We start from the raw sequence: 23940 nt of genomic DNA, 5'->3' as shown, positions 1-23940 counted from the left end.
TGTTTAAATTTATCTAAACTTCTTTGATCTAAAATAACTGAAAATAAGATGAACATAATAGGGCCTAGTCTAGCTACTTCCTTTTCAACAATAGAGATTGGGAGTATAAATTTGTATTGTATCACCACGTACTGACAAAATCTATCATTTTCAGAGCATTATGGTTTAAGTAATTTCAGGGCGATGTTTAACAATTTCCTAATTAGCAATGTAATGGTGTTGTTACTTGTTAGAGTACAAGCTGAACAAATCAAACATGGTAGTCATGTTGCGGAGATAATAGTATGGATCAAGCCTTTGTTGTTGCCCAACGCTTGTGGGCTGATGAATGTATGGGCTATGCATATCGTGCATTTTGTTGTTGGACACTGCAATTGCGTGGCAAGAACAACGTTGGGCCATGAGTGTGGGCTACTTGCCTACTTGTAGCTGAGCAACAGATGCTAGTTATATGTGGTAAAGGCTTGTTTTACTGGGCCGGAACAGAATGGGCTAAATAATTTACTATTGTAAAAAAATTAACTTACAAGTGTGAGGATGATTTGTATGTGTTGGAGAGAGAAGCACATTGGGCCAGATTTTGTCAATGCAAATTCTTATGTGCTCTCAAGTACATTTAATTACACATTTATCACATATTTTACTCGAATGAATAATATATAAGATTTGCAAATATAAAATATGTATAAATTGTCGGAGGGATCACCTAGTTCTAGGTGCTTAGATATGTCAATGAGCTGCAAATAGTACATAAGAAACTACTTGTAGTTTTGAAATTAGCACCCTTTTGCTACCAAACTTATTGTAAAATTTAATAGGTATCTTTAAGTACAATTTAGGATTTTTTTTTTGACGAAATTTAGGATTTATTATTAGATAGAAAGATCACAATGGTCTCACGATAACTAATTAATCTTTATTATATAAGCCAAGGGGGAGCTATGGTTTCTCCCAATGAAATGTCTTTTTTGTCCTTAGCTAAATATATACTTAATTGGATATTCCAATTTTGTACAATTATATCCTTTCATAATTTAAAGTTGGGTCAAAATTCCAATAATAAACTAAATAAACATTGACAAAGTAACTTGACATAATGAGAAATATGATTACTCAATGACAAAAAATTACAAATTTAATTTGATTACAAAACTTCACATCTAAATGTTTATCTCAATTTCTAAACACTTTATAGATTACAATAGTTTGTATAACGATAATCATGAATCTCACTTCTATAATTATATTTTGATGAAATTTATTAATAATAGATCCAAACAATCGAAGCACGCATCGCGTGCATAAAAGACTAGAATATTTATAAGTTAGCGTCATTGAATAATATTATTTTCCTACTTTTGTTATTATCCTATCTCTCTCTTTTTTTTTTTTGACAGGAGTTATTATCCTATCTCTAGTAATATCTAGTTGTACAACTTCTATATAAGGGTTATTAATGGTGGATTTTTGTTGGTGAATGAGATCTCAAGACGTAGAGATCAAGTTTTTTTCCCTGAAGAAGAACGTACAGTATCATTGATAGCAAACTATAAGGCATGTAAAATGAATGAAATTTAGAAAATATAGATGTAATAATGAAGATTTGCTATCAACTACGATCTTACTCCGTTGAAGTCTCAAATCTACCACTTCAAGTTTGTTTTCACGACTCTACGTCATTGTCCGCATCGTGAGTGATTTTCATTAGCAATTCAACATTTTTTTATCAACTTCCAACTCTCATTATATGAATACTCTACCATAAATGTGAAATAACATTATTATTAATTTGTATCACGTCGAACTACGGAACCACAACATATATGTTTGGAACAAAATTCATTTTGAGAGAGTTGAAAAAGCACTATCTCGTTGAAAAGTTTGAGATTCAAGATCTAGTAATCGATATAGAGTTTAGGAAGCCTGTTTTTTTATTTATTTTTATTAATCAAGGATTTCTTATATAGCTAGAGCGTATAGGGGAAATGACTCATATGATTAGAAAAAACTCTTATTAACAAGACTCACCTTAAGATATGAATCAAGGATGTTTTTCTAAGAGAACAACATGAGGAGAGACTTAGGAGTCTTGCTCAGGTTTTTCTAGGACACATAGATGAATACACATTTATCAACGTGTGACATATAGATATACTGACTGAATTAATAAAGTGAAGTGTTAAACTACAAAAATTGGTAAGAAGAAATCTGATAGAGTAAATCTATTCATGGTGCCTCAACTATTAGCTTAAACTTTTGGTTGAGTTGGTTATTTGACATGGTATCAGAGCCAGCGTGACAAAAAGGTCACGGGTTCGAATTTCATCACCCCTCCTTTCTCAATGGAATACTTAGCGTCAGGTATGAGAGAGACTTGTGCTGCATTCACACTTCAAGCCCAAAGGACTCTTGCGTGAGGGGGCGTGCTAGAGTATAAATCTATTCCTGGTGCCTCAACTATCAGCTTAACCTTTTGGTTGAGTTGGTCCTTTGACAAAATTCTCTGGACGGTCCTCGCACAAGGCCCCCACCCAGAGGTTTGTTACAAGCCAGACACCCCCAACCTCCTTCCTCCCTTTAATTCCAAGCAGATGCTTGGGGTAGGAATTAAACCCTAGACCTTGTTAGGAAAGATGGAAAAACTCACCACATGCGCTAACCCCAATTCTTGAAGTGTTAACTTCAATTGGGAGCTTCATTAGCAATCAATGTATTAATATACACATACACAATCAATGACATAACACATAAGTAAGCAACATACTCCTGCATCTTCTTCAAAGTTCGTCGCGATCCGTCTGTTTGTTGAGCTTTAAAATTCCAGTATTCAACCATTGTTGCATAGATCACACTCACACAAAGACAACATAAGTCATCAACTCAATTAGTCTTTGATAGATGTATTGACAAAACCAAAAAAGATGTTTATGAACACTATGTGTACGACTTAATTCTGATGTTGTTGGTAGGCTACAGAAATCAAACTAACAGTACAAACCATTGACTGATTGACATTGTAGAGATTATAACACTTTCAACTGCTCTCAACTAAAAGTTTTAATTAGATATAACCTTTTGACTACGTGATAATGAAAAAAGATGTGCGTAATAGTCAAATTCTTTATATTCAATAATGAATCACATAAATCTTGCAGTACATCTTTAGAGAGCTTTAAAAATGTGGTTACTTTTAACTGCTTTCCTCTTTCTCCTTTTTCTGTTTTGTATCACCAACTCCATTTGTTGATCAAGTTGTAGATACATGACACCATTAACAGCAACTGCTTACTCATCGGCCATCGCAACTAAAGTTGGTACTAATCCTTCTAACCTTTTTACTAACTCTTTAAAAATACTATTATCTCTGTCTCATATTACTTTATACACTTAGAATTTTACAATGTCCGATACACACTTTTGATCATCTATACTAATATATTAAAAGGCGTTCGTAAACCAGGAACGGTGCCTCGTGGCGCTCTCCCTAGGAAGTTTTAGTTCATGAAATCCATGTACAATAAAAAATTAGAAATTGCATAGTATAGGTTTTGATCTCGTGACCTCAAGTTCATGTACTTAAGTTTTAACCACTAGACCAAGTTGTATTTAGTGCTATCATATCAAAGTACAATATTAATAAATGAAAATTTTCTTACCCGGGGCGTAGCCCGGACCTAATAACTAGTTTATATCTTCAATTGTGTATTGATAAAAATAATCAAATGTAGTAATCATAAGATATACATTGACATAAATCTAACAGTATTCTAATTTTTTAATCTTAATGGTTAAGTTATAAAGTTTGTAAATATTATTGACCAGAGAAAACCATAAAATTAAACTCATTTAAGACAAAGAGACTATAATTGACAAATGTATGTTAGCTTTTAACCTAAACCTTAGCTTCCATCAAGTTTTCTGTTGTTATATTCAATCTATAATTAGCTGTACAAAGTACAGAGAAAGGGAGGGAGATTCGAACATGTAATCTATCGTTCACAGCACCTCAATGATAGAGTATACATCTATTCCTGGGTCTCAACCATCAGCTCAAGCTTTTAGTTGAGTTGGTCCTTTGACATGGTATCAAGAGTCAGCGTGACCCTCCATTCTCAGTGGAATATTTAGCGCAAGATATGAGGGAGGCATGTGCTGCATCCGCACTTCAAGCCCTAAGAGCTCTTGCATGAGGGGGCGTGATAGAGTATACATCTATTTCATGGGGGCCTCAACCATCAGCTTAAACTTTTGGTTGAGTTGGTCTTTTGACACTCAATCTTAACCACTAAGTCAAAATATCCTTGATATCAAAGAACTATATATAGTTGGATACTTATATTTCTCTCCTTGTTTAATTGCCTAAATAGACTTGTTGATCAAACTACTAGCATAAGAAAACTACAAAATAAATGCAGCAAATAGATACCATTATAGTCACATTTCATTTTCACAAAAGGGTTAAATCCATTGACAAGAATTCTGCAAAATTTCTGGTCAGCCTTGTTCATATCATATGCATTCTTATCACGCTGACGCTTGTGTTACCCTGCAACACAAACAAAAGAAGAAACTAGCTATGCTTATGCTATGCTTGTCTATTGCATAAAAACCTCCGCTCTTATCTTTTCAAATCAACTGTTACCTTTTTTCTGAGTGAGTTTTCTCATCACATATCACACGTTGAAAACTTACCCAATCAAAAATTAAAGGGTAAAAAGCTGAGACAAAAAAGTAATTGTTGTAAAGTGTTGTAGGCTTTTACCTAAAAGATGAACATGGTAATCAGAACCCACTCGACTTTTTTTACCATTCCTCATAACAATTTTTACCCATGTCTGTCTGTTAAGTGTTAATCCTACATTCTTCAAGAGAAAGCTGCATTTTACTCTTTATCTTTTTTCTCCTCCAGTTTTATTAAAAGATTTTTTTAGGGTTCCTCGACAAGTATGATAATATTAAGCTCCGTTCTTTTAAAAGGAGAGAAACTGAATTAAACGAAACTAAATTGAACGAAAAGATCACTTTACTATAGTGTTAATTTGTTAAAGATCACTTTTGTAAACTCCTTCATATGAAAACTAGATTTATGCTTGCTTAAACGTACAATTGATATTCCATCCCTAGGAAAATTTCCAAACTCTACTTGTACAAAAGTATTTACTTGCATAACTTAGTCAATGTGAGCAAACTCGAACCGAACTCGGGATAAAGACACTATCGATATCTTGTCCTTGTCACATTGACATTCGAAAAAGTAATAGTTGAAGTTGAGTTGGATTCCATCTCACACACGTCTTTTAAATTCTATTAGTAATAAACTGACAGCCATCTCAATAAAACCCTACTAATATTAATATTGATAGTACTAGTTCGATATGATTGAAGAAACAAAGGAAGAAAATAAGACTAAATAAATTAGAATTTCAATGTCTGATTATTAAGTAACGAGGCAGTTGAAACCCAGAGAAAGTCGGTCAAATGTAGAAATAAACGAAGCGTATTAAATGCAACGCACTGATTCTCGTAACCTGCATTCACTCAAATCAAGAATTAAATTATCTTATCATCGCAACTAAACAAATCTCATATATTAGATCATCTAAACAACACTAACCCAAATAAGACAATCTTCATGCTCATAATTGATTCCAAATGTGTAAATTTTAATAATGTACTTACCTCATATCAAAATATTCTTATGGTATGTAGAGCAATAGAGCTCAATGTGCATAAAAGATTAATCTTTGTTTTATAAAAAATAAACAAACTTCGTGTTGGTTCTCTTCGGCATAAAATAGTTGAGCTGAACTGAACTAAACTGATATTGAACTGAAATGAATAATGATATGTAAAAGTAAAAATATTGTCCTGAACTGAACTGAAAATAAACCCCTTAATAAGAACCCAAATATAAATCTCCTATATTATCTAAAGATCGACGACGACAACAACAACCACCCTCCATAATCTCAGTATTTCCTAAAACACAATAACAACTCAATATTAATCTTTGAAATTAACCCAATCCGATAACAATAAATAATATAAGGTTAAGTTCTTTTGGACTGAATTGAACTGATGTTAAGGTGAGACGAAACTGATAGAATTGAAGTGAGCTGAACTGAATAGAAACTGTGCGCAAAAGAACATGACCTAAATCTGTGAAGTTAGAGGTAAGTTCTTAAACAATCTAGACAAATTATTGAACTTAGCAATGTAGATCTGAAGAAACTAAAGATTTACTAAAGATAGTAAAAACATTTGTATAGAAGATGAAACCCTAGGAGAGAGAAAACCAAAGAATAAAAAAGGTGAAAAGGAAAGTAGATCTAAAGAAAAATCACACACATGGGAAGACAAATCCCCATAAAAAAATTTCATAATGATGATGAAAAAATGAGTAAAGAATATAAAGATTGAAATCTGACTGACAAAAAGAAGAATCCCCCGAAAAAAACTGGCAAATAAATATTTCATCATCATAACACAAATGATAAGTAAGAATAATATCCCCAGTAAATAACAAATCAAACAAGTAAAAATTAAATTTTTCAACAGAGTAATGATGAAAAAAACTTTTTCTGAACCAAGTCTATTATTTTTAGAGAGAGAAAGAAATATAGGGTCCAAAAATCTTCATCATTACACCAATCTGCAATGTAAATGTAATCCCAAAACTGCCAAAAAAAACCTCTGCAAAACAAAATCTTTAAATTCTCAGAAAAAATAAAAATGAAAAATAAAAGTTACCTTAGTATTATCCAGTAAAAGAAAGGATGTGTTTGGGAAACAGAGAAAATTGGGGGGAATGAAGCCTGGTCCGACGACGTAATAAGAAGTGAAATAGATCTACATCCAAACAAGTCCTCGAGCCAGCCAACATTCCCCTCAACTCATATGCTTCCTTAGTTAAAAGCTTTAAAGTTTTGATTTTTATGTTGTTTGGAGAATTTTTACCCCCAAAAAAATCGGCTATCTTCAAGGGGGAGGAGAGAGAAAGAAAGAGAGATGGAGAAGATGAAGAAGGGTGAGTGAGAATGAGGGAGAAGCGGATTGTGAGGGGGGTGGTTATAATAACAGCGGGACCAGGAGAGAGAAAGTGATACTTTCTTTGGATTTTTTTTTTATTTTTTTTAGAACTCAAAATTTTATATACTATAATTTCATTAAGAATTTTTGAATATATATATATATATATATTATATATATAATATATATATATATAATATATATATATATATATATATATACAAGTTAATGGTATAATATATATGTCGTATTATAAAAGATATTATTGGTGGGAGTAAATTTCAGATGACAGGTGTACTTTTTATGTGATGAGTTGCGCGCTTATATAATAGCGGGGAACTAATAGGATAATCCTCATATTAATGTAGTAAGTGTTATTAGACTTTGTTGTACTCAACTATTTTCAACCTTTATGAGAAATAAATAAGTTCAAATAAATTGAGATTACTAAAATGAAGTCTGTAAAAATAAGATTTGACACAATTACCGAATAAGTTTTGAACAGGATTAAGTTCACATAAGAACTAATAAGGTCTAGTAAGTTCAGATAAGTCAAAAAATTGAAAAGAGCAAGACCTTAATAACCTTTTTTTTTTTTTTGCAAATTAACTGCTGAAAGTGCAATGATGTACATGAAATTCGATATCTGGTTCTATGTAAAATCTCCCACAAGACTTTATCAAACTAGATGACATTCATAGTAACCTCTATGTATTAATAGTGAACACTATATTCTAGTAACATTGTACCTATTATAATAAGTAACTTTATTTATATTAATTAGTAATTCATTATCACAAGACATTATCAAGCTAAATGACATCTATTGTAACCTTTATTTTTTTTTTTGGGTGTTTGCACCCGATTTATCCTTCGAGCTACATCCGGATCGAGGCCAAGTTCGGGGTGGTTAGGTTTCATTCCTCTCCCAAGGTGTTGCGGGGATTCGAATACAGGTCCGTCCTACCAAAGTCAGTCCCCATCACCACTGGGTCAACACTTACTTGGTACAGTAACCTTTATGTATTTATAGGAAGAATATATTCTAGTAACATATTATAATAAGTAAGTTTATTTTATATTAATTAATAACTCATATCATACTAATCAGTGATACGTCATATATAAGAATTTATATTTCGAAAAGAAAACAATGGATTTGATAACTTGCATTACTATGTGAAAAAGGATGAAGGAAAAGACAAAATAAAGCAGGACAGTTGAAGCTGGGCAGGTAGTATGAGGAAAGGGTCCCACACCATCTTTATCTCTGGAGACTGGAAATGACCACGACCTTAATTAACCTTGATCTCATTCATCTCAATTCTCATGCATTCATTCAATTTTGGTTTCAAGTCACTATATATAATATACTTCATATTTTATTTATTCTTTACAATATGCTCTACTGTCATTGGATCACCGTGATGTTAGAAAAAGGAAAAAGAAAGAAAACTTATGTTGATAGAAAATTAGAAACTGATTTTAGAGATCTTGATAAATATATATATATATATATATATATATACTTCTTCCGTTTCTTTTTACTCGCTACCCTTTTCATTATGGGAAGTTTCACATTACTTGCTACACTTCTTTTTTGGGCAATAAACTTTCTCTATCTCTCTCCTCCCGCATGTGTCCCTTTTCTTTTTACTCTCTACCTCTCTCTTCTCCAAAAATTGCCTAGGAGTACATGAAATGAGAAGTGTAGCGAGTAAAAAGAAACGGATGAAGTATATTGATTGAACTGATACTATTATTTTATTAAAATTCTTGTTTTTGTTGATCACTAGTGAAATTTACTATTTTTAAAAAAATTACATTGAAAATCATTCTTATAAGTTGCTAAGTGTAAGGCCTTAGTTTTAGAATATGTGACGTATTAAAATAATGATAGTAGTGACTGGACAAGATCAAAATGCTATTTAATAAAATTATTAGTCTTTATTAAGATAGTAGTTGTAGTAGCGGGTAGCGGGTAGCGGTTGGAGTAGATTATGGATAGCGGTGGTACAACATTACTGTAAGTAAAATGTTTGGCTTGTTTCGCAAAACTATCAGTTTTAATAGCTGTTAGCTATTGCATTAGCCGTAGTTGTTGAGGTAGCTGCTAGCTGTCTACTAGTAGCTGTTAGAGATTAGCATTTAAAGTAATTGTTTAATTAGGAGTGTTTGACAAAAGTAGCCGTTGAGATTGTAAAATACAATAAATGACATTCATTATATAGTGTTTATTCGCTAATCGCTATCTATAAATCTAAAACGTTACTTGTATTAACGTTCTACAATAGCTACCCATAATCTACGTACTCCAACCGCTAGGGTAAAACGAAATCGAAATACCGTACTGAAATACCGAAAAATCGGTCTAAATTGGTAGTTACCGTACCGACAAAAAAAATTAACGGTACGGTTACCGAACCGGTAAAATTAACGGTTAAACGTTACGGTTATGATTTTTGAGTGAACGTTTAACCGAAAAATCGAAATATTTTTTTCTCTATTTAATTGTTGTGAACATTTTCAAACAACTAAATTGATTTTAATATTTGTTGCTAAGTTATAACAATTAAAGGAAGTATGTAAATATTTGGAAACTCTAGTACTAATATAAATACTAGTGAATCCTTAGTGTTAGTTATGTTTTCCAATTCATTTATTATCCACGCACTCTATAATATATTTTATATTAGAGTATAGTATATAATATTGAATTATATGCAAAAAAAAAAAAATTGAAAATATATATGTACATTAAGTAAAACATAATAGTATAACTTAAATAACGATTAATGGTTAACCGAAAAACGGTTAATCGCTTAGGCGGTAACCGGTCTAATCGGTTACGGTTACAGTTACGGTTCGCAAAAAGAGCGAACCGAAATTTCCAATTACCGAACCGAAATATTGTTTCGGGATGCGTTAACCACCCATGAACACCCCTACCAACCGCTACCCGCTAATACAACCACTACCTCGCCAAAAATACATAATTTTCTTAAGTAGCGTTTTGACCTTGTTTAGTTGTTATCCGCTACCTCAACGCTATTGTCAAACAGGGCCTTATAGATAGCGGTCTAGCAAATAAACACTATATAATAGTATAAGGTAAAATTATTAATCAATATTTTTTATTTCTTTTACCTTTTGTAGTTTATTAATTGTTTTATTTTATATCAATTATTCATTATTTTTTCTTTATAATAGCAAGATTTGATTTAAATATTTATTTTAATGATAAGATATAACTAATATTACAATATTTTATAATCATCAATCATCCCACAAGCATTTTAGTTAAAAAAAGGTTATACTTCCTCCGTTCTGTTTTAAATGAAACATTGGATGAAATGACACTATTCACTAATCAATTTTAACTCCAATTTATCGCTATTATATAAAGAAAAACATAGTCAAGTGGGATCTTGTTAGATTTGTCTCGATGTATACTATCAAATTATAACTTTTTTATGTTTTTTACGTTTACACAACTAAAGATATTAATGACTAAAGAAACGCGTTGGGTTGCGTGAAAAAGCAAACGTTTCATTTAAAACGGAACGGAGGAAGTATAAATTTTTAAAGGGTTGACTATTATCTTAAGTTTATATTTTTTTTTTGAGCAATTAAAATGTCATATACTCTTTTTTTAATAAATTTTTTGAAAAAATAAATATTGAATTTAACTATTAAACGGACATATGAAATTTTTAATGAATTCTACCTTTTGATATTAAATTTATTATTAGAAAGTCAAAATAAGTTGTAGGAATCCTAAAGGAATTCTACCTTTTGTTATTAAATTTTTTCTCATTTGTCAGTAAAGGTAATTTTTTTCAACCGTACTAACATGATATATAGTCCAGAATCTATAATTAATGAGGGAAAGGGAAAAAAAAAAAGCCCACTAATTAACTATGCTATTTATTATGTTTAATGCCAACATTAAGATAAAGTTAAAAATGATGCATGAATGGTGTCATCAAATCAAATCATAGCAACATAATTAAGAAAAGAAAACAAGGAACCCGTCAAAAAAAAAAAAAAAAAACAAGGAAGAAACGACCAGAGAAACGCCTACACATAAATAGCTTCGGTTGAACGAAGTGGGGATGAGTAGAGAGATAGGATCTAAAATCTAAATATATGGCGTAACATGGCATTCAGTGTCACTTAACTACCTTTTCTTTTTCTTGTATGTATAGGCTATGTTCAGTTTACCTTATTTTTGCTTATTTCAGATCTAATCAGATCAGATCAGATCAGAAAAAATAAGTTCAGATCAGTTCAGATCATGCTTATATTTAAAAATCATTATATCTTTCATTATATATTAGTAAAAATTATAATAATTGAATATTAATAAAGTACTCATTGAGACGAATCAAACAAGACCCCACATGACTATATTTTTTCTTATATATTGAGAAAAATCTAAAAGATAAGATCTTGTAATCAGAAAAAATAAGTTCAGATCAGATCAGATCAGAAAAAATAAGTTCAGATAAGATAAGTTCAGATCAGAAAATTTCAGGTGAACTAAACATAGCCTATGTAGAGAGAGCTTCAAAACTGAATAATATAGATAGAATGTGAATCAAAATTTTAGGTACACACCACCTCTCAAATAGTATATACATATATATATATATATATATATATATATAATATATATATATATATATATATATATATATATATATATGAATGGGTAATAGAGCGAAAAATTAGTGGAGTTCGAACTTGAGACCTTTAAGTTATCAAGTCAAGTTTCCACCACTACGTAGACAAAGTCTTACTTGGTTACTGGATAGAGGCATGTTATTCAGAAGATTCTCAATTCACATAATACTAGCTATAGAACATTACATAAAATGCAATGTCAGGTCGAGTTAAGACGTGTTAAAATTAAGGGACTACTAAAAAACTATTGTTTTTGTTTCGGATAATTTAAGAGTTTGAGATCACAAATTTTTAACCCATCATTCTAGGTATCTTTTTTATAAGTTGATTTTTTACACTTCTATATGAAGGAGTATTTGTTGAGGCGCTTCTCAGTCATTATATACGTTTTCTTATTATTTTACTATATTTGTTACCAGCTCAAACATAATATTTTTCAACTTATAAGATTGTACTTATCTGTTATTACTTATTAGTTAATACATATTTTACATCAATATATGTATACTTGCTCCAGTTTATACATATCTTAAATCAGTTAATAAACTAATATCAAATAAGTATAAACTGATATAAAATATGCATAAATTGATAAAAATTATATATAAATTGATACGAAATATGTACAAATTAAACTTGTAACAAATATGTATAAACTGACATAAAATATGCATAAATTGACAACAAATATGTATAATTTGATAACAATCATGCATAAATTGATAACAAATTCATGTAAACTAAACTTAACAAAATTCCCTCTTAATAATGAGATCGTCTTAGCCAAGAAAATTTTCATTTCTATAATTGAGGGTGCATAAAAACCTGTCTGACAATATCTTTTCAAATAACTTTTAGAATCTTGACCTAGTCGAAGGTAAACTATGTTAATAAGGTAAGGTGAAAGTGGTGTTCCATGGACATGAGTAGTATCCAATAGATGTGTTCTATTCAACTTATTTTGACTAATATATACTTTTATTACCATTATTTCTAGTTGCAAGATATATTTCTAATTGATGTATAGAAAAATTTCCTCACACATTAATCATTGTACTCTCTCCCGAAGTTAAGGCACGTACAATATTCAAAGTTAACTTTCACAGTTAATTACCCTCAATATTAGAGACTTATATGAATTGTATTTAGAAACAGAGATGGACATTCACTCAATTTTATATGCAAATTGTTAGGTGCTACCAGAGCACCTAGAATTGTGTTTAAAAACACATTTTTTTGTATCTTTGTCACATATTTTGCCGAATGAGCAAAATAATAAATGCACAAAATTATATGAGAGAAAATCCGATAAAACCTTCCATCCGATAAAAGTCATGATTCATATAAAAGTATATTTTTTTTTTTACTCCCGAAAATTGAACATGGCTAGAATGAATTATGAATGTGAAACAACTCCACACACCATAAAAAACAATGACAAAATCCTTGAAATTACTCCATAACTTGATTTGAAAATTGTTGACAGAAAAGAATATAGGGTTACTTCAGTTACGCCACATTTGTGATTTGTTTACCCTAGAAAATTCAAAAAATGTCACAGTACAACTGTACAAGTACACAGATCACAAGTTCACAGGGAGTGTTGGAGTATTTTTTTACTATTTTATAAAAGTGTTGGAATAGTAGTTAATTAAATGAAAGGAAGGGAGACATTAAATATACTCCCTCCGTCTCTTTTTATTTGCTACATTTTGCCATTTAGAGCTGTCTCAATTTATTTGCTACATTTGCCAACATTACTACAAATGATAATAAAACAAAAGATCCAAAAGTTCAGCCCAAAAAATTAGCCCACTTAATCAATTCCCTAAACCTACCCAACCCACCTAACTCTATTTATTACCCCATCCCTCCATTTAACCCTACCCCAACCCCCTATAACTACTCCCTCCAAAACCCTAATCTCAAACTTCCGTCATTTTCTTCTCTCTCCTTCTGACTCTCTCTCTCCTTCTGACTGTCACTTTCCTCTCTCTTCTTCTTCTTCAAACCCTCAGATCTAGGGTTTTTTACTCCAAAATTGTTGAAAAAACAGTAGATTAATTATCTACTCTTTTCTGCGATCATTATAAACCTAGATTTTGTCATTTTGGAGTGATTTCAGAAACGAGTCCCCTGTTTCTTCGGTATTTTTGAGTGATTTTGGGTATTTCATGGATGAGTTAACTCCGAAATCAAAGAAACGGCTCTTTGATTTGATGGACGAGTTAGATGCGGAGGCTAAAAATTCTAGGGTTGCAAAAAAATCGTTGGATTTTGGTTCGTTTTGTTTGGTCTTGTGGCGCGCCTTCAAGAAAACCACCAGATCTTGAATTTGGTGGTGTATTTGAGGGCAAAAAACCTGAAAAATTGGAAGAACCACCTCCGGAAGGCTTTAAATCATGGCGAGCTTACCTCTCTTGGTATAAAAACCATCTCGAAATGGTTTCGGAGAGTCCCCTTTCAAATTTTGACTCAGATCGGTCCACTCCTTAACTTAAATCTTTGTTTTTAAAATTTTAGGAAGTTTTTTTAACTTGCTTTGCCTGTGGGGTTGCGTTTGATTAGATTGCATGTTTAGGTTTTTGTGTTTTTTTCATGTTTTAGCCTCGATTTGTTTATACGCATGTTGTTTATGCCTCGATCTGTTTATAAACTTGTTTATTTTGCCTTGATTTGTTTAATTTCTGTTTATTTTGCCTTGATTTGTTTAATTTCTGTTTATTTTGCCTTGAGTTGTTCTGTTTATATGATATTTTGCCTTCATCTGTATATATATGTTGATTTTACCCTTCATTAGTGCTGTTTATATGATATTTTCACTTGATCTGTTAAAACATGTTAATTTAAGCCTTGAGTTGTTCTGTTTATATGATATTTTCACTTGATCTGTTAATTTAAGCCTTGATTTGTTCTGTTTATATGATATTTTCACTTGATCTGTTAAAACATGTTCATTTAAGCCTTGAGTTGTTCTGTTTATATGATATTTTGCCTTGATCTATATATATGTTGATTTTAGCCTTCATTAGTGCTGTTTATATGATATTTTCACTTGATCTGTTAAAACATGTTCATTTAAGCCTTGAGTTGTTCTGTTTATATGATATTTTGCCTTGATTTGTTAAAACATGTTGATTTTAGCCTTGAATTGTTCTGTTTATATGATATTTGCCTTGATTGTTAAAACATGTTGATTTTAGCCTTGATTGTTCTGTTTATATGATATTTTGCCTTGATTTGTTAAAACATGTTATTTTAGCCTTCATTAGTCTGTTTATTGATATTTTGCCTTGATTTGTTAAAACATGTTGATTTAAGCCTTCATTAGTCTGTTTATTGATATTTTGCCTTGATTTGTTAAAACATGTTGATTTAGCCTTCATTAGTCTGTTTAGTTGATATTTTGCCTTGATTTGTTAAAACATGTTGATTTAAGCCTTCATTAGGTCTGTTTAGTTGATATTTTGCCTTGATTTGTTAAAACATGTTGATTTAAGCCTTCATTAGGTCTGTTTAGTTGATATTTTGCCTTGATTTGTTAAAACATGTTGATTTAAGCCTTCATTAGGTCTGTTTAGTTGATATTTTGCCTTGATTTGTTAAAACATGTTCATTTTAGCCTTCATTAGTCTGTTTAGTTGATATTTTGCCTTGATTTGTTAAAACATGTTCATTTTAGCCTTCATTAGGTCTGTTTAGTTGATATTTTGCCTTGATTTGTTAAAACATGTTCATTTTAGCCTTCATTAGGTCTGTTTAGTTGATATTTTGCCTTGATTTGTTAAAACATGTTCATTTAAGCCTTCATTAGGTCTGTTTAGTTGATATTTTGCCTTGATTTGTTAAAACATGTGTTTAAGCCTTCATTAGGTCTGTTTAGTTGATATTTTGCCTTGATTTGTTAAAACATGTTCATTTTAGCCTTCATTAGTCTGTTTATTGATATTTTGCCTTGATTTGTTAAAACATGTTCATTTAAGCCTTCATTAGTCTGTTTTTGATATTTTGCCTTGATTTGTTAAAACATGTTCATTTTACCTTATTGTCTGTTTATTGATATTTGCCTTGATTTGTTAAAACATGTTCATTTAACCTTCATTAGTTCTGTTTATTGATATTTGCCTTGATTTGTTAAAACATGTTATTTAAGCCTTATTGTCTGTTTATTGATATTTTGCCTTGATTTGTTAAAACATGTTATTTAATCCTTATTGTTCTGTTTTATGATATTTTGCCTTGATTTGTTAAAACATGTTCATTTTAGCCTTATTTTCTGTTTTATGATATTTTGCCTTGATTTGTTAAAACATGTTCATTTAACCTTCATTGTTCTGTTTTATTGATATTTTGCCTTGATTTGTTAAAACATGTTCATTTTAGCCTTCATTAGCTCTGTTTAGTTGATATTTTGCCTTGATTTGTTAAAACATGTTCATTTTAGCCTTCATTAGGTCTGTTTAGTTGATATTTTGCCTTGATTTGCTAAGCTATGGATGCCAGACATGTTCAAGCTGAGAAAGCTTCCACACTTTCCTCAAGTGAAGCTATGAAATCAGAAATGGCTTCCCTAAAACTCTATGATGATTTTGCTCTGAGAGTTAATCTACCCAAACCCCCCCCCCCCAAGGAAATGGCTACTGCTGGGTGGTTTTTATGGTGGTTTAAGCTGCTGGTTGGTGTCTTTGATGGTGGTGGTGGCTGCCTGCTGCTTGGTCTGTTTGGTTATGTTGATGGAAGTGGTGAAAATAATAAATGCAAGTGTAAAAGTGGTTGTGTATATATAGTCCAGAATTTGTTAGGATTTTTTTCATGTTTTTAGGGGGAAAATTCAATTCCCCCTTAAGTTCGAATTTTTTGGTATAATTTCAATACCTCTTATGTAATCTACCTTTAAAATTTTGGAGGGAAAATTTTTGTTCCCTTTGGTTGTATAATTGTAACAGAATATTTTAGTTGTATTGGTTGTATAAAAATTTTGGAGGGAAATGAATTCCCTCTTTCTATGTAATTGGCGCCTTCCTTAAAAAAAATGTGGGCCAACTCTTTTTTTTGCCTTCTAATCTGATTTTTCACAACTTAATTAACCACAATTATTTTTCTTCAAAACAACCACTGCACACCACTGTACACCCACTGTACAGTGGTCCCCCCCCTTTTCCTTGGTCTTTGTGATAAAGTGTTTGTAGCAAATAAAAAGAGACAGAGGGAGTATGTTACAGAAGTTTATAAGAAATTGGAAGCAGAAGATTGTGGATCTTTCCACTTCCCCATAAATCTCATGACATCATTACAATGTGTAACAAGTGTTGAGGAGACGTGTGCAGTGTATTTAAGAAGAGATGATGTTATGATATCATCCTATTTGAGTACTTGGAAATAGTTGATGAGCCTATATGAGTTATGACATCCACTCATAATTATTAATCCCTCCGTCTTATAATATAGTGCTTGTATTTTTCTTTGGGTGTCCCAAAATGTTGTGCTTATTTCTTTTTTATCAATTTAGGCTATGTTCAGTTCACCTTATTTTTGCTTATTTCAGATCTAATCAGATCAGAAAAAATAAGTTCAGATCATGCTTATATTTAAAAATCATTATATCTTTCATTACATATTAGTAAAAATTATAATAATTGAATATTATTAAAGTATTCATTGAGATGAATCAAATAAGACCCCACATGACTATATTTTTTCTTATATATTGAGAAAAATCTAAAAGATAAGATCTTGTAATCAGAAAAAAATAAGTTCAGATCAGATCAGATCAGAAAAAATAAGTTCAGATCAGATCAGATAAGTTCAAATCAGAAAATTTCAGGTGAACTAAACATAGCCTTAGTTGGACTAAACTATCATTCATTTCTACATAAAACTTTCCAAAATACCCCTACTTTCTTTTAAAATTTGTGCCCCTATTTATTGTTTTAACCATTCCAATGAATATTTATTGCTCTTTCATTTTATTTTAAAGGAAAAAGAAGAAAAAAACTAGTTCCAAGACAAAAATACTCAATAAACATTTACTTAAATATCTACTTTTGTGAAATCCTAAAGCTCCTTTCATTTTTCTTAATTATTGTGAAAAATGAGAAAATGAACACTATATTATGAGACGGAGGGAAGTAATTTATTATGAAATTGTAGAAAAAGTATTGGTAGTTCAAAATGAGATTGTAAAATAGCACCTCACAAACTTTTGGTATCAAAGTTAAGTCAAAGTGGTATTAAAATAAGTTAAATCTATACAAATATATTAAAAGGTGTGCGTAACAACGTCGATGCGCCACGTGGCACCCTCCTCTTGCCACGTATCTGTTAACCAACAAAGTCAAGTGGTCATCATTTAAAAAATAAATATGCTAAGGGCTGGGCTCGAACCCCTGACCTTATGTAAGGGTTTTCAAAGAATCACCATCTCATCTAGCATCTCTTAGTGATCCATGTTTCCACAAAATTACAAATATGTGTTGTAATTAGTTAATACTATTAAACATATTCCTTGCATCCTTAAAAATAAATAATGTTCATTAAAATTAATTATATATACCCCTAGGAAGTTTTAGTTAATGTAATCTATGTACAATAATTTTTTTTAGAAATTGCGTAGTATAGGGTTTGATCCCGAGACCTCAAGTACATATACTAAAGTCTTAACCACTAGACTAAGTTGTATTTATTGTTATTATCATAAAGTATTATATTAAGAAATGAAATTTTTTCTTACCCGGGGCATAGCCCGGGCCTAATAACTAGTTAGTTTCTTAAACCAACGTCGATGGATTGCTAACAAAAATTTACCCCAACCCACGCTCCACTCAGACTCATCATCGTCCATATTCACACTTTTTTTTCACTATGTCCTATAATTCCACATAAAAAGGTAATCTTTAATAAGAAATTAATATGCAGATGTCATTATTGCGGGATTTCGATTTAAGGCTCTCATTTTCGGCAAAATAAAACTCTCTCTATATATTTTCTAAACGCGTGACCTTGTACAAGGTAAAAAAAAATGGTAAAAAAACTTTTTCGAGCATCAATTTATGGGGTCATCATTACGAAATTTCGATTTAGGCACCTATTTTAGAAAAGAATGAATATTTATATTTTGGATTTATGAATGCATGACCTTATAGAGCTTGAAAATACAACCATTATGGGAAAAAAAATTGCTCAAAATTCATTTTCGAACAGCATCAAGTTATGGGGGTCATTATAACTGGATTTCGATTTAGAGCACCCATTTTAAGAAAAAATGAAACTTTAAATTTCGAACTTCTTAATGCACATCCTTTTAGAAGGTGAAACCCTAAACCCTAAAATATATATGTTATACCAATAACCCATGTGTCGTCTCAAAGAGTCTGGAGTTTTAGGGGAAAAAAATCATGAATTGACATTTTTCTGTCCAAAAATGTCAAAAGATCATAGACTGGGATACACGACTCTGAGACATTTTTCACGAATTCAAAAGAAACTTGTGAAATGAACTCTATTGTGTTTGGATACCATTATAATTCATATATGCTATGGAAACGGACATATAAGAAGGAAAACTTAACATTATAGTTATTAGGATTCCAACCGAGAGCATTATTCATAGTCATAAAATGCAATCAATGTGGATAGTCTCAATAACCCGTTAGTCATCCTAAGTAACTTTTTTGATTTTGGAAACATTTCAAGTAAATTAAAATCACATTCCCAATCAAATAAAAATAACAACTAATTCGAAAAAATTTCATCAGACAATTTGTTCTCAAGACCCGGGTACACGTCTATGTGACATTTTCATCATTGGATCATTATGACTTATGAGTCACTTTGGTCAATTATGAGTTTTACTGACACCTTTATTCACCATAAATTAGTCAAAAGTCTCGTATATATATATTAGATAAACAAATGACATGATTCCAAAAAGTCAAGGTATTCCCGATTTTGAAGACCCGAATACACGATGACGACACATGTAAAATAAACGTTTGTTTGACACACAAAAAATACTAGAAAGAGAGTAAAGGAATAATTGATAGATCAAGGAATGCCATCGTCTCAAAGAGTCAAGTTTTAGGGAAAAAGATTCATGAATTAACGTTTTCCATCCAAAAATGTCAAAAAATCATATAACGGGGTACACGACTTTGTGACATTTTTCATGAAATCAAAAAAAAACTTGTGTAATGAACTCTATTGTGTTTGGATACCGTTAGGATTCATATATTCTATGGAAACAGACATATATAAGACGTAAAACTTAACATTATAGTTATTAGGATTCCAATCGAGAATATTATTCATAGTCATAAAATGCAATTAATGTGGATAGTCTCAATAACCCGTTAGTCATCCTAAGTAACTTTTTTGGTTTTGGAAACATTCCAAGTAAATTAAAATCACATTCCCAATTAAATAAAAATAACGACTAATTCGAAAAAAAATTCATCAGACAATTTATTCTCAAGACCCAGGTACACGTCTATGTGACATTTTCATCATTGGATCATTACTAGTCACTTTGGTCAATTATGAGTTTTACCGACACCTTTATTCACCATAAATTAGTCAAAAGTCTCGCATATATATATTAGATAAGCAAATGACATTGATTCCAAAAGTCAAGCTATTCCCGATTTTGAAGACCCGAACACCCGATGCTGACACATGTGAAATAAACGTTTGTTTGACACACAAACAATACTAGAAAGAGAGTAAAGGAATAATTGATAAATCAAGGAATGTCATCAAACCAACCACTTTTTATGATAAAATTTGTAGCACCCATGAAATTACATGTTAATAAGTAGTTTATACTTCCTCCGTTCCATAATAAGTGAAACATAGGGATTGGGCACAAGATTTAATAAACATCACTTTCAAAAGCCAAAAAGTCATAAAATACCCTTTTTATCATCAAAAGGAGGAGAGAGAAAAGCAAACCACACAAGTTTGTGATGGGCACTCTTGTCATTTTGTCACTTTATTTTATCCATTTAAGGTATGTTTCACTTATTTTGAAACGTTCTAAAATAGTAAGTGTTTCACTTATTATGGAACGGAGGAAGTATAGCTTTTGATTATGCACAAGTATAGTTTTAAATAATTTTTTTTCCTACTAGTCAAGCACAATAAAAGAAATGATTTAATAAGAAGTAAATTATAGAAGGTACATAGTAGGTAACTCATATCACAAATGCATTTTACTAAGAAATTGAAAAATAATGGCTGAATAAAGATTGAATTAATTTAGTATTGATGGAGTTGAAGAGTTGTTAAAATAATTAGTCTACATATTATTTTGGAAAAGACATGTGGCGTTGAATGTGCTTATGTGGCGCACTTTAAAGAAGTGTATTTAAGGAGTGATAAGGGTGACTTTTCTATGATCTTCCTTTTAAAATACTACTAGTTTTCCACCCGTGTAAAAATGCATGAAAAGTTTATTAAACTCGAAACCCTAAACCCTAAACCCTAAACCCCAAAACCCTGAAACCCGAAACACAAAACCCTAAATCCTAAACCCTGAACCCTAAACCCAAAATCCTAAATCCAGAAACGCTGAAACCATGAACCCTGAAACTCTGTACCCTAAACCCCTAAAACCCTAAACCCCGCATGCCGAACCCCAAACCCTAAACCCTAAACCCTAAACCCTAACTCCTAAACCCTAAAATTCAAATACAAAAATATAATTGTATGTCCATTACTTTATAACGTATAATTTATGTTTAATCTAAAACCGTGAACCCAGAACCGTGGAAAATCGGGACCAACCGTGAACCCAGAACCGTGAAAAACCGGGACCACGTAACCCCAAAACCTAAACCCTAAACGCCCAAACTTTAGAATTTTTCATAATATAACATATTCAACAAGTCATATGAAAAATTTATATAAATGTAAGTACCACTACTTTATAACATACAATTTACGTTCTCTAATCATGATTCTAGGTTTTAATCATGCTATAAAATTGATAACAAAATGTAGTAAACATGACAACTAGTAATAATAGTTATATCTAATACTAGTACGTACCTCTGAACCGTGAACGCAATACAAATACGAGCTAAATTTTCCTTCAAATAATGGACTTGGTACCTTAAAACATCAATTGAGTAATAATCAAAACCTAATTGACATAAAATTATACTGCTTTGAAACCAAAAAATCAGACTTACAATAGTGAAACTTAACCAAAAGCCTAATACTGATGTCTTTTCAAGTTTATCGTAATTAGGCATACATATATAATTTAGTTTTTCTTAATGAAAAAAATATAAATGAAAATATTTGTTTAAAACAACGATATTGTTTTTGCGATTTGCCGCAATTTGGTAAATTAAAAAATATAGATGATGATGGAGCCATTAGGTGACACCATTCCACTAAATTTATCATAAGGTAATAATTAAGTTTGACATCATTCCACTAAAATCCTAATTCAAGCTTTCCACATGCAATAAGAAATTGCAACATCAAAAACACCAGTTTAATGAAACCTATAGAAGAATAAATCCTAAAACCTTTTATTATAACAATCTTTATTGTTTTTTTAAAAACTCCCTTTCTTATAACTATCTATATTGGTATTTTAGGGTTCAAGGTTTTTCTGATATCTATCTCTACTGATTTCTTAAGAATCAATCAATTTTACCATGACTCTTAAAAAGTGTGTTCTATATGTTGAAAGTTATTTAGTTATTTAGTTATTTATCTAGTAGTTTGAGTTGGGAACAAGTTTAACTTTTCTATGATCATAGATCTAGAGTATAATTTTTCAAAGAAGACATTTAATGAGATTATATTTGTGTTCACGTGATTTTAACATTGTTGCCATTAAAAACAAACTCAAAGGTTGTTCCCTTCATTCTAAAATCTATCTATAAATTACATTATCGCATTTTACCACTTATAAATTTACGTATATTAGATATCAACTTGGAGAAAAGGGCCACATTATTTGTTAGGCTTCTTTTCTTTTCCTTTTCTCATATAGGAATGTAGTGGCAACTTATAGTTCTCGTATATGTATATCTACTATCCCAAAAGAAAACATGTACTACGAATTTAGCTTGGTAGAGGTGATGGGGAATTCACACTATAATTTGGAGGTCACAAGTTTGAACCCCACTACCTACTTGTGCTTGGGAGTAGAAATTCCTTCATATTCTCCTACTCTCAAGCGTTGACCTGTGTAACTAGATTAGCTAACCTGAGTGAGGTACTGGTCCAATAGAGTCTTTCTTACTAACGGTCTCCATTCTCCATTAGGGATAAAAAAAAATTAATAGCGTGCCATTTTTACCCTAAACCACCGAATTTCACCAATTGCCAAGATATTATTTTTCAACGATTCATCACTCATCGGTGTCAGGCTGTCAGCTTCCCAATACCCTACAATTTAGGAAAAAACTTGGTTAACCCACCAGGTATACTACCCACCCCATAATATAAGGTTGTGGTAATTATCATAATTCTGAATTAATGACAACCTTCTTTTTGTTAAAGTGGAATGAAAAGTCCATCCCATAATGGGAGATTGACACGTATCAAGAAATATTGACAATGCAAAACAAACCATTTATTTGATATAAGACTATAAACAAAGTACATCTATTGAGTAGTGAGTTTTTGACAATTTTTTCCAACCGCAAATACCTGAAACTCTTCCTAGATTGCCACATCTTACAGGAAAATGAGTCTCAAAGTACAAAAAGGCTACAATCCATCACATTTAGATATTCTTTAGGCAACAAAAATACCTAAAACAACAAAAGCGAAAGCAGAAAAGGCTCCTTGCCTAGAAAGGATAAATTCACTCCATGTTAATGGCCGGGTGACCACATTCAATACATTCTGGAATTGTCCATTCAAGTCATCAAGTGATCCAGTATTATCAATCACAATGTCTGCTTTGCTTCTTTTGGAATCCATGGGCATCTGAGCATTTATCTTGTTATCAGCTTCTTCGTCCGTTATTCTATCTCTGGAAACCAATCTCTTCAGTTGTGTTTCACGATCAACCCATACAACGATAATAGGTTTGGTCCATTTGTCCATTTTAGCCTCAAACAATAGTGGGACATCAAGAACAATAACCTTGTGCCCCTTCAACCACAGCTTCAGGATTTCTTTGAAAATGCCAGAAGATATATAAGGTGCTAAAAGCCTGTGGCATGATTCACAAAACATAAAGCATAACCTTATCTACGAATG

General features: G+C 31.3%; 1 long non-coding RNA gene across 1 annotated transcript; it reads right to left on the bottom strand.

Annotated features, from left to right (window-relative positions):
* Positions 1–5330: 5330 nt before the first annotated feature.
* LOC109136143 (uncharacterized) lies at positions 5331–7196 on the bottom strand. The gene is made up of 2 exons (XR_002041056.3): positions 6751–7196; positions 5331–5528 (listed from the first exon to the last, which is right to left on the bottom strand). It is a non-coding gene; the product is annotated as an uncharacterized LOC109136143 (long non-coding RNA).
* Between the last annotated feature and the right edge of the window lie 16744 nt (positions 7197–23940).

Source organism: Beta vulgaris, chromosome 1, assembly GCF_026745355.1.
Source record: "Beta vulgaris subsp. vulgaris cultivar EL10 chromosome 1, EL10.2, whole genome shotgun sequence".
NCBI classification, from domain to species: domain Eukaryota; kingdom Viridiplantae; phylum Streptophyta; class Magnoliopsida; order Caryophyllales; family Amaranthaceae; genus Beta; species Beta vulgaris.
Note: the sequence above shows the minus strand (reverse complement) of the source record. Positions and strands in the feature narration are given on the sequence as shown.